Below are 17644 nucleotides of genomic sequence, written 5' to 3'. Positions count from 1 at the left end.
ACAACCTCCCGGTATAAAAAGCACTACTTTAAGTACAGTTTATTATAAATCAGTTAATTCAAAAAAGCTGTTAAAAAATAAATTTAAAAAAAAACAAACCTTGATAAACCAATTTGAAGACTTTAAGTAAAATAATGTGTGGGCCAAACACCCTTTACTGTTTTGAATTACTATTTAAATGCCTTTATTTACTATTAAAATATCGTCCTGATTTTTAAGTAAAAAAAGCACTACTTTAATGCTGCTGGTATTTTTGTGGTCAGTACCAACCATCAGCAAGTTAATTCACACACATGATGTCTAATGGGAGACTTTTCTATTTAAATTTTTTAAAAGCGCTTAACTGTCATAAAAACTGAAGAATTCCCCAAATAACTGACATGAAGAATAAAAACATTCAACAACTTCAAAATATTTTTGAGGGTACCACTGGTCACATTCTACTTTACTGATTTATCCTTCCGCCCCTACAACACTGCAAGTCCTTGGACAGAAGTCCTCTTTATAGGGCTTCGCTGGTGGCGCAGTGGTTGAGAGTCCGCCAGCCGATGCAGGGGACACGGGTTCGTGTCCCGGTCCGGGAAGATCCCATATGCCGCGGAGCGGCTGGGCCCGTGAGCCATGGTCGCTGAGCCTGCGCGTCTGGAGCCTGTGCTCCGCAACGGGAGAGGCCACAACAGTGAGAGGCCCACGTACCGCAAAAAAAAAAAAAAAAAAGAAAAAAGAAGTCCTCTTTATAGCCCCAGCCCCCAGCAAAGAGCCTAACTAACACTCAGGTGGTACATAATAATAGTGTGCCGAATTCTTCTCAGCCACACAAGCCATATTTTAATAAACTAAAGACATCACTCCTCCAAAATCTTTTACCTTCTTTTTAACTAATAAAAGATTAGGGCCACAAGAGAAGTGTCAGACTCAGCCATCGTCTATTTGCAGGTGGTTATTAAATATTATAGAATACTACCAACAATGCCTATTTAAATCTTATAAAGTAAAAAATATATATATATTTAAATATATATTTAAAAGGTCCAAAATGTATCTTCTCCTCTCATCCTCCAGCTGGTACCTGATCTGCCCATTCTACAGCCCCTACTCCGCCCTACTCCTCCACCAAAATCTACATCTCCACCTAGGTCCTGGGTCTTCCTTATACCATACTTAGAATTGCCTTTTCTATGTATTATCTCCAGTACTACAGTCCACCCTTAAATAACACAGTTATTCAAGGGCGGGGGAGGGAACTCTCCCCACAGTCAAAAATCCATGTAAAACTTATAATTGGCCCACCACATTTGTGGTTTTGCATCCATGGGTTCAACCAACTGTAGATTATGTAATTCTGTGGTATCTACTATGAAAAAAATCCACATATAAGTAGACCCACACAGTTCAAACCCGTTTTGTTCAAGGGTCAACTGTACTTGTTTTGGGGACCAAACATGACTATGTATGTTGTCCTACCGTTTCACACGTGTAGGCTTTTTCTCCAATGAGAAGGAAAGTTTCCCAGCATACTGTGATATCTTCTACAGTACTTAGGACATGGGCAGACACATAAAACATTTAATAAACATCCATGAGTTAAGTAAACACTCCCAAAGTACCAGCCAAACCAAAACCTTCTGATGTTTGGTATATGGTACTTTAGATTTTACACATGTACTGCAAAACAACTATGACATTAAATAATAGAGTATTTATTAAACAGCTGAACTAAATCATATATTACAAACATGAACTCTCAGATACTGGGGAAGAGGTATCTCTTGTTTGGGGTGTAGGTTTTCAATCTTTGTTTTTTCTAACTAGGAGAGTGTGAAATAAGATCCACGTCATTTGATTTATTCCTGGTTTTATATTCTCACAATACAGCGATATGTTCTAGGCATAAAGTGCTACCTAAGTGTATGATCTGGTTTCAGTCTAAAATGAGGAAGAATGGTCACATTTGCACTGCATGCACCAAGAAAAGCAACAAGAACAAAACACCTTCCAGGGAATGCAAACACCTACATTTATAGACAATGGATTTCTGGGAAGCAGCCCCCAGGGTGTGCACTACTCAATTCTAAGTGCTAGACTTGGGTGTGTGCAAGAAAAAAGAATGAGAAAGCACACAAGCAAGAGGGATGAAGAAGCGGAAGGGCAGGGGTGGGGAGGATAAGACTGTATGGACCCCCTGTGCTTCTCAGCTGGGTAAACCCCAACAGTAGGCCTGGGGGACGTGACCCTGGCTGCTGAACTCAGCACACCCCCTCAATATGTTCTGGATGTAAATAAACACTTTTCTGTTTCCTACAAAGCAGTGTTATGCTTCTCCAAGAGAGCTAGAAGTATTTGGAAAAATGCCAAAATATGACAGTGGCCATTTAATCTTTTCAATCTTACATTCTATAACAACTCTACCCTCCTGACTTGAGATAAACCATACCCAAGTCACCGTGAACCAATTTATCCTACTGCAAATTAAACCTCAAGTTCAAGTCCTAAGGATCCCAGGGGTAAAGCAATACAATTTATTCAGTAATCTCCACCCAAAGAGTTTGCCAACTTGGAGCGCGACCTGATTTGGATTTGTCTTCTTCCAGAGAGAAATTCAACTCCACGTGAACTCCAGTGTAAATGAACCACTGTTGGATATTAAGCTTTAAGGAGAAGTGACAGGATCAAGAGAACTTCCAATTTGTGACTTGAAAAACTACCTAGTACTTACTTTACTTCCTAAATGAATCTTTATAACCTGGTCCTGAGATGCAGCCCTCCACACACGCTCCTACCTCAGGGGTCTGTAGGCCTGTGCCACTGCAACGTTGCACCCTAGCCAGCGGGCCCACTGACAAATAGGTCCATTCATTCTCCCTCTTTCTCTTCTATACATATATTTATAAATGGTAAGCACAATATATTCTCTGTTATTCCACATGGGTGGCCAATAATGACACTGTTTAACAGAGGGGTGCCACACATACCATGCATGATTTTAAAATGAATAGGATTTATCAAAATATATTAACACAAAAGCCATATTACCATAACTTAATCTTTCTTTAATGACTCTGAAAAAACTCCAAGATTTTACAGTGTTTTCTGGTCATCCCTATAGATAACAATAATAAGCTTTGTGGTTGGAATTACTGAGGTCTGGGTTCAAATTCCAGTTCCTAGCAGCTCATTTTGGCAAGTAAATAAATTTCTCTTGAGTATCAGCATCTTCTGAGAATGAGGACAGAAGAACCTCCCTGTTAGGGTCACCATGAAACATGTATACCTCTCATAGCAGGAGACACATGGACAGCAGTGTGGTGTCTATGGAAGAGGCTGTGGCTAGGGACAAAGACTCTGGCCTTCAGAGCTTAAAAAAAAAAAAAGAACTTGAGTTTATATCCTAGAAGTGAACTTACTTGCTGTATGTTCACTAGCAAGTCACTTAACTTTTTTTAACTTTAATTTCCTCACTTGTAAAATGAGGATGCTATTTACTCCAGGGGTATTTCCAGAGGAGGCTGACAGAAGAGGCTCTATACAGTAGGGTCGCTATGAAAACTAAACATTCAATGAGTGAACACATGTAAAATGTGGCATTAAGTTCAGTGCCTGACATAAGGGTTCAATCAACTTGTAGCTATGTGTATCAGAATCCAATACAACTAAATTCAAGCAGTGGGGTGGGGGAGATGGGTGCATCCCAAAGACAATGTCTTTGAGAGCTTCTCAACACACTTGTAAGAATTTCTGGCACTATAAATACAATGCATTTTAGCTAGTAGTCCAAAATGATGCACTTAAGAGAAATGTCTATATTTGTGGTTCCTAAACTGGGTGCCAGAGCATCCCAACACACTGTGACAATCCCACAGGGAAACTGCAGAATTATTTTAAATTTTTGAAGGAAGCAACAAAACTCAAACTCTACTGACACCACTACTGCCCTGAAGTAGCTCAGTTTTTATTTTAATTGCACTATATTCCTTTCCATAATGGCATACCTTTGCCAAGTTGATTTTCTTTTAGCAGTTGCTGTGATAGAAAGCAAGTCTTGGGAAAAAATAGAAATTCAACAGGAAATGAGAGTGACAGTATCGAATCGCAATTCAAGGTTAGAGAAGTCATGCAGTGCCCCACAGATACATACATCATATTTATAGGTAACTGTGTGTCTTTTTTTTTAAGGAATACAGTGAAAGTATTTTTCTTTCTATTTACATGTAATTATTTTTTCAAACAGCCACTAAGTTATTAGGACATAAACACTTATTAAGTTGCTTGGATATACACACTTATCAAACAGAGTACCATAGGTATTCCTTTTGGCCTCAGGCACCATGAAAAACTGCTGAGACACCAAAGGCACTGTGAACGGAGAAAGTGTGGAAACCTCTGGTCTAGATTATATCCACGCTTTCCTCCTATCACACCTGATTACAGCTTTCTGGAGGTATTCTAAAATAAAAGGAACCTCTATAAGGAATTTTAAACTTTCATCTTGAGCCATATATGTGAAGTTGACTTGAGAAAAATATACATACAATTTTTTCAACTAGATATATAAAATTTTATAATAAAGAGATTTCTCTGGGGGTTCCATGTAAACAAAGTATCACATGATATGTATCACCCTAATCACCCTCGTAAACAAACTTCATTTTAGATCATTTTTTTTTCACATGTAGTTTCTAAAGAAATCTTTCAGGCTAAACACCGTGCTTCAAAAACCACAGAACTTAGTTTTGTGATAGAGTATTATTCAGAAAGCCCTGTGGTCCTGGCATAATTATTAACAGTGCCTTTCACTCTTAAAAGTACTCCAATGTGGAAGATTAATTTATGGCCACCCCATCTTAAAGAACAATTACATGCTGAAGAAATTAAGATATGATTGTTTATTTGGAACTAAGCAAGAGTGAAAATTGTAAGACTGGATTTTAGTTTTTAAAAAACCCAATAGCAGACACTCAAAAGACCATGCTGGGACCAGATGACCCCTAGTATCCTCCTTCTAATCCTACAGTCCTGTGACTCTGAAGTCACTGAGGGTAGACAGTGAATCAGTACTTCCAGTGGCCAGACCTACTGATGAGTTCGTTAGGCCCTGCACTTTGCACATTCTACACAGGTTTTAATAAGTTGTTAATAATAATTAATGATTTGTAATAATAATAATCTATAATAATAAGTCAAGTAATAACTTGGCTTTACTTAAAGGAAACACCCCAAGAAAAGCAATTTATTCTAAATTCTCATTTGTTCAAAGGTTTTTCATATTTCACTTCATTTATCCAATTCACTGAAATTGGATCTTTTCACTAATTCCACCAATATTTTTTCTTCTAACTCTCCAACTTGCCCTTAAGCAAATCCTAACTGTTTTTTCATACAAAAACACACTTCTTATACACCAACACTTTATTTCCTTCCCAAGAAATTCACTGACTGGAAAGTTTTTGTGTTGTCTCCTGTTCTCTAAAAATGAAAGACAAAACGATTTTTTTTTCTCCTCACAAAACCTCTTATGCCTCAGGGTGATAAAAAAAAAATCTTTTGACTTAGTAAAATACAGACTCCTAAAGAATAAGCATACTCATGTCTGACTGTCCATAACACCCAGGCCAAAAATAGTACAAATAATTTCAGCTAAATAGAGGGAAATATCATGAGATATCTTCACTCCATTTCTGCTGAACTGTGCTTCAAATGTGACAGTATTTCAAGACAAAGTTAATTCACTGGTTTCATTCTTGCTTTTCCCTACAACTTAGTACTTTCCACATTTAAGGCCTAAGATGAAGGTAAATAACAGGGGCATTTCCCTGAATGTCCTCAGTGGTATGAACATGCAGATATGCACATTCCTAAGCCCCAGCCCGGAAGTACCAACTCGGGAGCCCTGGGATCCAAGCCCAGAAATCCACACCTCCTGCAAATCTCTGGGGGAATCCTCATATACATAAGGTTTGAAGACATGATTAAAAAAAAAAAAAGTGCCTCCGTGCATAACAGAGAGGCTTAGATTCAGTACCTAGCCCATTTACTCTTTTCTTTTACAGTTTTGAGCATGAATGCATTTATATATATTTTTTAACATCTTCATTGGAGTATAACTACTTTACAATGCTGTGTTAGTTTCTGCTGTATAACAAAGTGAATCAGCTCTACATATACATATATCCCCATATCTCCTCCCTCTTGCGTCTCCCTCCCACCCTCCCTATCCCACCCCTCTAGGTGGTCACAAAGCACTGAGCTGACCTGCCCGTGCGATGCAGCTGCTTCCCACTAGCTATCTATTTTACATTTGGTAGTGTATATATGTCCATGCCACACTCTCACTTCATCCCAGCTTACCCTTCTCCCTCCCCTGCATTTGTATTTTTAAAAAGCATAAAATAAGAAACAGCTATGAGGGAGACAGACAGGTTTTTAAGAAGTCTCCCTGCATGTGGATAGGAGGAACCAGGGGAAAGGAAGTAAAAATCAGAAATGGACCAACGGCTCCTCATTGTGAAAAATGTACAAACAGATCACCTACCAGAAGCAAGGGTAGAAACTCATTTGCAAGGGAGCATCTTGGCTCTTATTTTAAGGATTTTTCCTTCTATACTATCATACTTTCCCCAAATTTGCAGATCCTTAGTAAAGAACCCCATCAGCTCATTCCTATCTGCAGTTCCCTCCTTATGAGAATCCATGGTCCAGGTAAATAACATTCTTGATAACACACTAAAGTATTTTGCTCCACTAGCTGTCTTCTCAGCACAGCCACCTAACAAACCCCCAAATCTAGACAAACTTGGTTACCAAATCCGCCCATCCAGGTATGTAAGCAGCATTGCTACAGGGAACCACCAACAGGTTAACCTGTCTACTACAGAGTGACAACCACCACTCTTCAAGGGTACTCAACACTGCCCATCCAACTGTCCTCATTTCTCTGGCCAACTCACTCTGCATACACACTGTATTAACCCTTTCCAGTCTCTTCAAATCTCTGTTCCCTCTCCTCATTCCCTCATCAATCTAGCCTCACCTGCTATGCCTCACAAAGGAAATGAATGAATGCCTTTCCACCAGAACTCTCTCTACTTCCTGCTACGAAATGTACAAACCTACCACACAGCTGTACCCTCCTCTTCCCTCTCCTCACTGTAAATAAAGGAAGTATTTCTTCCTGTCTTTGGAGACCATCCTATACTGTATTATTTACTCATAGGGCCATTGTGAAAAATAAAGGTTAGATCCATGCACAACGAGTGGCACATTAAAAATTATTCAGTTGGGCTTCCCTGGTGGCACAGTGGTTGAGAATCCGCCTGCCGATGCAGGGGATACGGGTTCGTGCCCCGGTCCGGGAAGATCCCACATGCCGCGGAGCGGCTGGGCCCGTGAGCCATGGCCGCTGAGCCTGCGCGTCCGGAGCCTGTGCTCCGCAGCGGGAGAGGCCACAACAGTGAGAGGCCCGCGTACCACAAAAAAAAAAAAAAAAAAAAAAAAAAATTATTCAGTAAATTGTAATCGTTTTCACTAGTAAGGTTTCCAATAGAGCTCTGTACAAGTGGGAGCTCCAAGGATGAAACAATCCCATATTCAAATAGCGAGAGAGAATAAGGTAAACATGTACTTCAAACAAAATTCTAACTGCTACCACCTTCCTCCAAACCTGGGAAATAACCCAAATATTCATCGCCACGAGAAAAACTTACCTCACAGCTACGTATGAGAAAGAAAAGGTAAAAAGTTAAGGCACCAATATTTTGTTGCCTTTGCTGATTTTAGAATTACTCTGGACTACTTTTAAATGGTGGGATACAATAGCGAAAACTAATCCTATACCTTCCTCTCCATACTTGTTATGATACACTCACCAGTTTCTCTTTCGGGAAACCGTAACTTATGAAATTTAAATGACCTAGAGCATTTGGATAACATTCAAAGTATACACCATACCTTGCTGCCAATATCTAAATCACAGGGTGCACAGGACGTCAATAGAGAAACAGTACAGCACACACATTCCTAAGACCCACACGGTAATCCTCCTTCTAGATGGAGTCTTGATAATCAATCTCTCAAAAAGAAAGAAAGAAAAAGGAAAAAAAAGCTAGACAAATGTATACAGAGTGAAACAGAATATTCAACTTGTTAAAGCCAGAAACACAAATCAGGCTCTTTGCTCATTGCTACGTAAATATTCCTAAAGCCCTCTCACTCAAAACCCTGGACAGCCTAGGGATTTCACTTCTCAGTCATCAGAGTAAGCTGACTGGTTCAGGCTGGAGCCTCTGTACTGGCTGCTCATTCAAGGTAATTTGAAAAAATGAACAGAGCCTTGGTTATCATGTCCATCAACACACCTGGTGCCCTCAATATCAGCTCATAAAGACTTATGCTTTTAAGTTACAAACCATGTCTTTTAGAAAAACCAGAGGTACATTTTCCAAGCTACCTTTTAGGAAGGTTTCACTGAATGTAGGGAAAAGCTACCTTCTTCCCAGACCCCCACCCAGTTATTGTATGAAAGCAATTACGTTCTTACATCAACAATATAGTAAGGATACAAATCTCAGAAAAAAAAAATAAGTCCTGAGTTAAATAAATTTAGCTTTAAGAAAGCATATTACATAATGAACTTCTATTTAGGAACTACCTACCGACATGGTTTGCAGGGGCACTGCAGACCTAAAGAGGTGGTTTTTGTTTTGTTTTGTTTTTTTGCGGTTCGCGGGCCTCTCACTGCTGTGGCCTCTCCCGTTGCGGAGCACAGGCTCCAGACGCGCAGGCTCAGCGGCCATGGCTCACGCCCAGCTCCGCGGAATGTGGGATCTTCCCGGACCGGGGCACGAACCCGTGTCCCCTGCATCGGCAGGCGGACTCTCAACCACTGCGCCACCAGGGAAGCCCTAAAGAGTTGTTTTTATCGCCCACAAAACTCTTAAAACTGTGAAATGTTATGAGATGTGGAAGATTTCATGTAAGAATCCAAATTTCTGCCTTCTCGTAAAAATCTGGAAGGCCCTGCGACTCTGGCCTGCCTTGCCAGCGTAGGCTAACGCTGAGGGGTGCCAGTCCCATGGTCGGGCATTTACTCTGGCTTACCAAGGACCCACCACTCCCTTCTGTCTTAAATCCAGGCAGTTTTACCAATTTAAGGAACCTACCTTATCCCTGTAGAGTTTCTATCTCTGTTTTAAGGCATTGTTAGGAACCTGAGGTATGGCAGAGGGTACAGGAACTATATGAAACATTCAGCGGCTGTTGATTCTTCAGCAGAACAAACCTCAGGTGGTTTCTGAGGAAAGGTTTTGAGGTAGTAGGAAGGTTTTATTAACAAGGTACTCAGGACCTAAGTGGAAACAAGGAGGGGAAATACAATAAAGTTTATCCCCCAAGTCAATTTTGCCGGGAAAACAACAATCTGTTTTCCTTTTTGATAAAAGACATGTTGTAGAAGGAGCATCAGACTCATTTTTTTTTCTTTTTTTTTTTCGGTACGCAGGCCTCTCACTGCTGTGGCCTCTCCCGTTGCGGAGCACAGGCTCTGGACGCGCAGGCCCAGCGGCCATGGCTCACGGGCCCAGCCGCTCCACGGCATGTGGGATCTTCCCGGACCGGGGCATGAACCTGTGTCCCCTGCATTGGCAGGCAGACTCTCAACCACTACACCACCAGGAAAGCCCTGACTGATTTCTTTAAGTTTATTTGAGAGGACAATTTAGTTCTCACTCTCTGGCTCTCTTGGTGGGCCAGAAATAATCCAACGATCGTTATCACAGTTTGTCAATTTTCCTCTGGGTGTTGCCTATAACAACATGTTATCTTCAGAGATTCCCCACCCAAGTGGTCCTGCTCTGAGGTCAGCACTGTCTGATTTACTGTTCTGCTTTTATTAACATCGTGTGAGCTCTAATAACATTAGACATTGCTTCAGAGGTCACAATTCTCTCCCAACTGTGCAAAAGAGAAAGCAGCAGTAAAACTCAGATGAATTCTGTAATCAATCCAGAGCTGGGTTTGGGGTAACACAGTACAACTTAATTCTCCAGAAACCAGTATCAAGAGAACCAAAAGCGCCAGATTACCAAAATAACATAAACAAGAACTTATAACTCAACATGCTGCTAGCTAATATATGCTCACACTAATATGTTCTTCTAAAACACACATTTTCTAGGCTTATGCCACAGAAGAGAATCTTATTAGAATCACAGTCCTGGAAGGCTGACGGCCAAATCTGCCCATCATCCACTGGTAGAAACTCATTCGCACCCAAGCTTCCTCAAATAGATTAGAACCAACTCAGGTTTAAAAGACACACACCGTGAAAGAGCCTGTATTAGGGCCAGAGTGATCTATAACCAAGTCAGGAAACCCTTTCACAAATTAGGTATTCTCAGTTCTCTCCATTCTAGTGATTTCTTTGATGTAGATTTTAGGTGGCCTTGGTTATTAACTAAGTCATGGTCATGAAAAATTCTAGAGCTGTATTATATAAGGTTCTGGACATCAGGAACCCCAACACTGCAAACACTCGGCTATCCTCCAAAACAGCAAGTCAAAGCCCTGTAGACCAGGAAGCCAGGCTTCAAAGCAGTCATCTTCAGGATTCCTGACCACTATTTAGAAAATCCTATCAGTGCAAATTCTGACCATGCATTTGTTCATTTCATTTTCCTGAACTTCAACAGCTTTTCAGCTGTTGAATTCCAGGGAGCTTGAAGGGACACCCTGAATACTGATCCTCTACAATCTACACTATCATCACTAATACTCTCCAATGGGCAGACATTCACTCCCTAATCAGGCTTAATGGGAAACATAGCTTACCAAGCTCCCGGAGAAGAAAAGTTGTTTATTAACTCTCACTTTTTCTATTTAAAGAATGCCATTGGTTCCTCCCATCCTGCTTAGGTTATAAATAGCCAAAGGTCCCCCTTCCCTCATGCTTATTGCCTTACAGAAAGCCATATATTCACCATTAGGCCCTCTATGTTTACAAAGATGCCAAATATCTGCACTAATTAAGTTGATTAAGGAACCATTCCTTCTCTTTCTAAAGTAGGGACCATTTGCCATGTTTTTAATAACACACATAACGGTAGAGTCTTTGAACTTTCAGGTAAGCTTACCTGTTTGTTTTCAGTATTTTTTTCTTTAATCATCTCCAAAACTCAGTATTCTCAAGATTTGAAAGAAAAAGAGGGGGGAAAACACTCCTGCTATAAGAATAGCCATATATTTTACAAAAATTATGCAGAACGAAAAGAAAAGTAAGTCACAAAAACCATGCCAGCAGCAAAATTGAAAACAAAGAATGAAATGTAGATCTGGAAGACTAACGTAATAATGCTGTATGTTGTGTCAACATAGAAACAATACAACTAAAAAAAAAAAAAAAAGGAGGAAGGGAGAGTAAAAGAGGAAAACAGATTAAGTTCCTTGACTGTTGTACAGGAGATAGGTAAGAGTTAAAGAATACCATTAAAAGCTGACAAGCCAGATAATATAATGTTAAATAAGAAACCAGTGGCTGAGGGCTTTTTTTTTTTCTTTTTATAAAACAAAGGCATCCACTAGAATAGAAATTCAGACCTTCCTAAGTACCAAAAATAATCTTTTAATAAATTAAAGAAGAAAGACAATACATGTCATAGAGAAGCATAGCAAATATAACAATTCTTTTTTCATAACATCTCATTATATTATGTAAAATGCACAACAAGAGTACCTACTGTATGCTACCTGGTAAGGCAGAATTCTAAGAGAACCCCCAAGATGCCTGCTCTCTGGTGCACATGTCCTGTTATCATTTCCTCCTCTAGAGTGTGAGCAGGAATTAGGAATATGATAGAAGGTCACCTGTTATTAGGTTACATTATATGGCAAAGGTGAAGAGAGGTTATCCTAGGTGGGTCTGATCTAATCAGCCAAGCCCTTAGACCCTACAGTGAGAGAAAAAAAGTAGACAGAAAAATTCAAAGCAGCAGGGACACTCTCCTGTTGGACTTGAAGAGGCCAACAGTATGTGTAGAGAAGCCCATGTGCCAGGGAGTGGTGGGCAGCTTCCAGGATATGAAGGCTTCATCCCACGATCACAAGGAAGTGAATTCTGTCAACAACCAGTGAGCCTGGAGGAGGACCCCAGGCCTCAGCTGAGATCATGGCCCTGGCCCACACGCTGATTCCAGCCTGGTGAGACCCTGAGCAGAGGACCCAGCTGAGATATGTTCATCCCCCTGACCCAGGGAAACTGTGAGATAATAAATTTGTGTGATTTTCAGCCACTAAGTCTATGGTAATTTTTGTGCAGCAATAGAAAACCAGGAAATATATCACCTTTCACATAAGAAAGAAATAAGGAAATACCTATGTGTCTACTAATTTGTGCAAATATATATATGTATACATGAAGGATAAGCTAGGAAGTAATGAGATTATTTACCTATAGAGAAAGGGTGGGAAAGAGGGGGGAAAGAATGGGGGAATGGGAAAGAGGTAGAGAAGGGATGAGGAGAAAATGACACTTTCTGAATACACTTTTTAATATAATTACAACTCCTAGAACTAAGGCAATATTTCACATAGCCTAACAATAAATAATTAAAACCAACTAGGATTTGGCAGGAATCCAAACAGTAATAAGTGAACCTAACTGTATTACAAATGAATAACAAAAGCCCACCGAAGTGGGTAGAGAAGAACTAACCCAAATAACTTTGGAAAACACTAGCCTGACTAAATATTCTAATGCTGAAAAAAAAAATTGTCCACAAACATTGTATCCTAGTAAGTAAATTTTTTTCTCCCAGGAGTATATGTTAGCAATCTGAAACTACTTTATGTGTAGTTTAGGATTGCACAAATAAGTAAATATACTGTGGCTAATGAAAGCCAGGTTTCTCACTTTCAGAGAAAGGAGTTACAACTAAGGGGGAAAGCTAGAATGAACCCTGTGGTTTATGACAGATACACATGTATATGTATACGTATATATTTCCTAACTCCATCTGCTGAGAGGGCCTAAAGTAATGATGTCTCAATAGAAATGGACATACCTAGCACCCAGATGTTGGTTTCTATATATTATACCTTTCTCCAATAAAAGGAACTAGAGCTTCTTGGAGAAATGGCTGATCCCAGGGCTGGAGAAGGAAAAATTCAGGATGAGCCTGGAACATCTTAAAGTGTCAGAAAGTTAAAAATGGCTCCTAAAATATGATGGGATTATGTCAAAAGGACACAGGAGCTAAACTGAAGGGGCTCCTGATGGCCAAATCTGGAACAATCTGAGCAACACAAAAAAAATGACAGTAACAGATTATAACTCATAGAAAAATATCCACAAGTCTGTACTGATATAAATAATTGAATAAATAATGAGGGGAGAAGGAATAGCTCTTCCTCATGGTAGAACTCCAAGTAATAAAGGAAGGAAGGATGATGGAAGTTTAAAAATCACTACTTGGCATGCACCACAGCAAAAATTGTTTCAGACAAGGAATCAATGGATGCTAAAATTAATGAGCAAAAGTAACATAGCTTCAGAACAGCTACCCGTGTCAATCTTTATTTTATTTATTTATTTATTTTTAATTTATTTATTTTTGACTGCCTTCGGTTTTCATTGCTGCACATGGGCTTTCTCTAGTTGCGGGGAGCAGGGGCTACTCTTTGTTGCGGTGTGCAGGCTTCTCGTTGTGGTGGCTTCTCTTGTTGTGGAGCAACAGCTCTAGGTGTGCGGGCTCAGTAGTTGTGGCTTTTGGGCTCTAGAGCACAGGCTCAGTAGTTGTGGCACACGGGCTTAGTTGCTCTGCAACATGTGGGATCTTCCCGGACCAGGGCTCGAACCCCTGTCCCCTGCATAGGCAGGTGGATTCTTAATCACTGCGCCATCAGGGAAGTCCTCAATCTTTAGTTTAAAACACTAAACAAAGCATCCTGGTCAACTGGCATTTAGTATATGCTGCCTACAGGTGTGTTTGTGTATGCGCGTGTGTATTGGGGTGCATGTGTCTGTCCTGTCACTTCACCTAGGAGGTAAAGATTTTTAGGGCTTGAACATCTATCTCATCAATCTTCAAAGTCCCTGTGTCGGGCTTCCCTGGTGGCGCAGTGGTTGCGCGTCCACCTGCCGATGCGGGGGGGCCGGGTTCGCGCCCCGGTCTGGGAGGATCCCGCGTGCCGCAGAGCGGCTGGGCCCGTGGGCCGTGGCCGCCGGGCCTGCGCGTCCGGAGCCTGTGCTCCGCGGCGGGAGAGGCCACGGCGGTGAGAGGCCCGCGTACCACAAAAAAAAACAAAAAAAAAAAAACAAAAAAAAAAAAACAAAAAAAACAAAGTCCCTGTGTCTGGTAATGTGATCTTCACAGAGCAGGAACATGATAAAACTACAGGTGATATGTTCCCATTACATCAAAGGAATTGCCTGGAATAACTGGTACTCAATGATTCTTCAACCCTGAATGGCTCTCCTGCTGTCTCTTAGTATTGCTTTTAATAAAAGCTTTTCCTAAAAGAACTCTGAACTCCCCTTTACATTAGGAGACTTTGTATAGAATGATAAAAGTAGTGGGCAGACAGCACAGCCAAATAAGGTGTTCCAGTGAAGAATTCCCAACTGTTCCATGTATTCCTCAGAACAAATTTTTTCCTTGTTAATCAAATTGAGCTAAAACAAAAGAGCTGACTTTGTAGGAGTGACTCATGTGTTCCACACACACTACCTACAACACAATAGGTATACAATAAGTATTTGTCAAATATCAATAAATAAAATCTACATGGCCCTGATCATGTGTTTTCAGAGCCAAGAAGCCCAAAGCACACCCCGTCACTGTTCTAACAGGCTGATAACCTAGGACTTTCTTTGACAAGAGCCAAGGGACTTGAGAAAGCGCACTTCATAAAACTTTTCATTCTGAATCAAATTTCACTCTGAAATCATCGTGCAATTGTTTGGACAAAAATTCGTTCACCACAATGAGGTTAACATCTTTAAAGCAACTGTTACTTAAACCCAAATGATAATTCTCAGGTCAAATTAGTATCCTTTCTCTCTAGAAGGAAAGAAGCTAGCAGCAATTTAAGAAGTTTTTGTTTAATACCATGTGTTTCTGAAGCCAAATGTAAACACTACTGAAACATGAGAAATGCAATTACACATCAGGTCCGAAAACACTGCAGCATTATTATCATGGTGGTAGTTTCCCTATAAATTTGGCTCCCATCTCACTTTGTACAGTTTATAATCCTTATTTTACAAACAGGCTCCTTCTGTATTTGATTGCTTTTTATCAGCTTTGTCTCTTGTTTCTAAGAAGACACTTGTTATTTGGGGTCAGATCTTGACAGTGAACTAGGAAGTACAACAACACAGAGGTCAACGGTCCTTTATAATTTTGGTCCAACAAAACACCCTACAAACGGAAAAGCTCACAGCTTCCTGAAGATGGCCCCCTTCCCCCTGCCTCACACTGGCTGGACCTTGTTTATCTATCATTCGGTTTTCCAGAGGCCTCAGTCTGACTTACCCAGTGCTGCATCTGTTCCTGGGGTAGATGGTTAAAAGAATTCACCAGGAACTGCAACTGGCTTTCTTTTCTTTTAAATCAGCAGTGTGTATTCTCTTTTGTTTTTAACCAAGCAAGCAACCTGTGTAAGCCAAATGATTTGGTAATACCTAAAATGGGTATTTATGATTTTCTAAGAAAAACTTCAAGATTCTAACTGCCAGCTATCTTACACGCCCAAATTAGAAGTGACTGAGACCATTCATTTTATCAGCACCTTAGTTTCTTTTCTTTCCCCAGTACACGTTCTTCTAGAAAGGACAGCTGAGTTTTAAAAGACTCTACTATCTTTCCTTATAAAGAACATTTTCAGAATTCTCAGGCATTATGTAAAAGGGGAAAAAGATATTAAATTGGAAGCCTATCAAATGCTCAATTTAAAATGAGGACAAGTTCAGTGAGAAAACAGTTCCAACTCTTAACTTCCTCTTTCTCCAGAACACTTTCCATAATTGCACAACAATCTCAGCCTTCTTGAAATTCTTGTAGCTCTTACAGGCTGCACCATATCATCTATAACCTATTCTTACAAAGCCTATTTTAATCATTAATTGCTTCTAATCATCTAATCACTACTTCACAATGTACTTCTTGTTAATCTAACAAGATTATACATTCTTTAAAGCTAGGAAATAGACATCTACTCTGCTACCCATGATTATGGCTGGTATCAGATTGGGCAGTAGTAGGTACAGAATTCTTCTTGGCTCTGTTTTCATGAAAAACTGTTAGAGAGGCAATGAAATAATCTTGCACAACAATGTGATAGGGAAGAAAAAAAATAGAACAGTCACTAACATCTCAGCTATTTTCTTTTTACCACAAACCCATGAAAACTGCTTCTTGGTTAAAACAAATTTTAATTAGGAAGTTCAATAAAGTAAAGGAACAATATCTGATTTGTTTAGGTCCTGAGAAAAATTTAGTGTCAGTAGGAACAAGGGATGATTAACACCCTAAAAATGCTAAGACACCAGATCTTCTAAAATACTAGTTTCTTGTCTGATTCAAAGCTAATTAAGACAACACAATTATGGAAAAGGGTGAAAGATAAGGGGAAGAGGATTTTCCTGATTCCACTCTGTACTTGAGCATCCCACTTACAAAGCATTAGATTAAAAGGGATGAAACAATTGGTCATTTCAAAGCACTTAAAATAAAATTGTTCTCCAGCTGATAAAAGCCAAAACTGTAAAGACAACAGAGCATATCTATTACTGAGATGACAAAGCCAAAAATATTGAACTAATTTCCTTGCTAAAAAGCATTACTGAAATATTTCTGATACTCTGCTATTTTAGCAAGTGATCTTAAAAAAAAATCTTCCCCGAAATGAAGTTCCTGTTTTTATAGGCTGACCATGAGCTTCGATTTAATCTATCCCAGTTGCATCGGCAGGCGGATTCTCAACCACTGCGCCACCAGGGAAGCCCTCCCAGTTGCTTTTGAAGGCAGAGATTATTCTAACAAGAAATTACATAATGCAAGGAAAGTGCTCTGAGGGCAGAATGAAGAGATGTGCTACACAATAACCATGACTTAAATAGGCAGGACCATCCCTAAACCAGAATTTATTAAACTACTGATCCCCTTCAATTGGAACAGTGTTAAGTCTCTATTCCATTAAAAAAAGAAAAAAAAAAAAAAAAGCCACAATGGCTTGCTTTTCATGACACATAAGTTATTAAGTAGACATACGTACTTTAGGTCAGTATCATTCTGTTGTATTACAGAGTTCATTTTTAAAACCACTCTTAATAGTCATTATGAGGATAAAATACTTCAAGGAAAGGCAGTAAACAAAGCAAAATTTGGGAGATGAGCAGGTGAGATTTACGAGACTGGAATTTCTTGTGGCCCATGTGGCTTAACTCTGGTGAGTGATCAAGAGGACAAGAGCTGGGCTTCCCTGGTGGCGCAGTGGTTGAGAATCTGCCTGCCGATGCAGGGGACACGGGTTCGAGCCCTGGTCTGGGAGGATCCCCCATGCCGCGGAGCAACTGGGCCCGTGAGCCACGACTACTGAGCCTGCGCGTCTGGAGCCTGTGCTCCGCAACAAGAGAGGCCGCGACAGTGAGAGGCCC

General features: G+C 40.2%; 1 protein-coding gene across 3 annotated transcripts in view; it reads right to left on the bottom strand.

Annotated features, from left to right (window-relative positions):
- Positions 1-17644, bottom strand: part of FMNL2 (formin like 2) — a 316947-nt gene that overhangs the window by 144528 nt on the left and 154775 nt on the right. The gene's annotated exons all lie outside the window — the stretch shown is intronic.

The sequence above is a fragment of the Physeter macrocephalus genome, chromosome 2 (genome assembly GCF_002837175.3).
Source record: "Physeter macrocephalus isolate SW-GA chromosome 2, ASM283717v5, whole genome shotgun sequence".
NCBI lineage: Eukaryota > Metazoa > Chordata > Mammalia > Artiodactyla > Physeteridae > Physeter > Physeter macrocephalus.
Note: the sequence above shows the minus strand (reverse complement) of the source record. Positions and strands in the feature narration are given on the sequence as shown.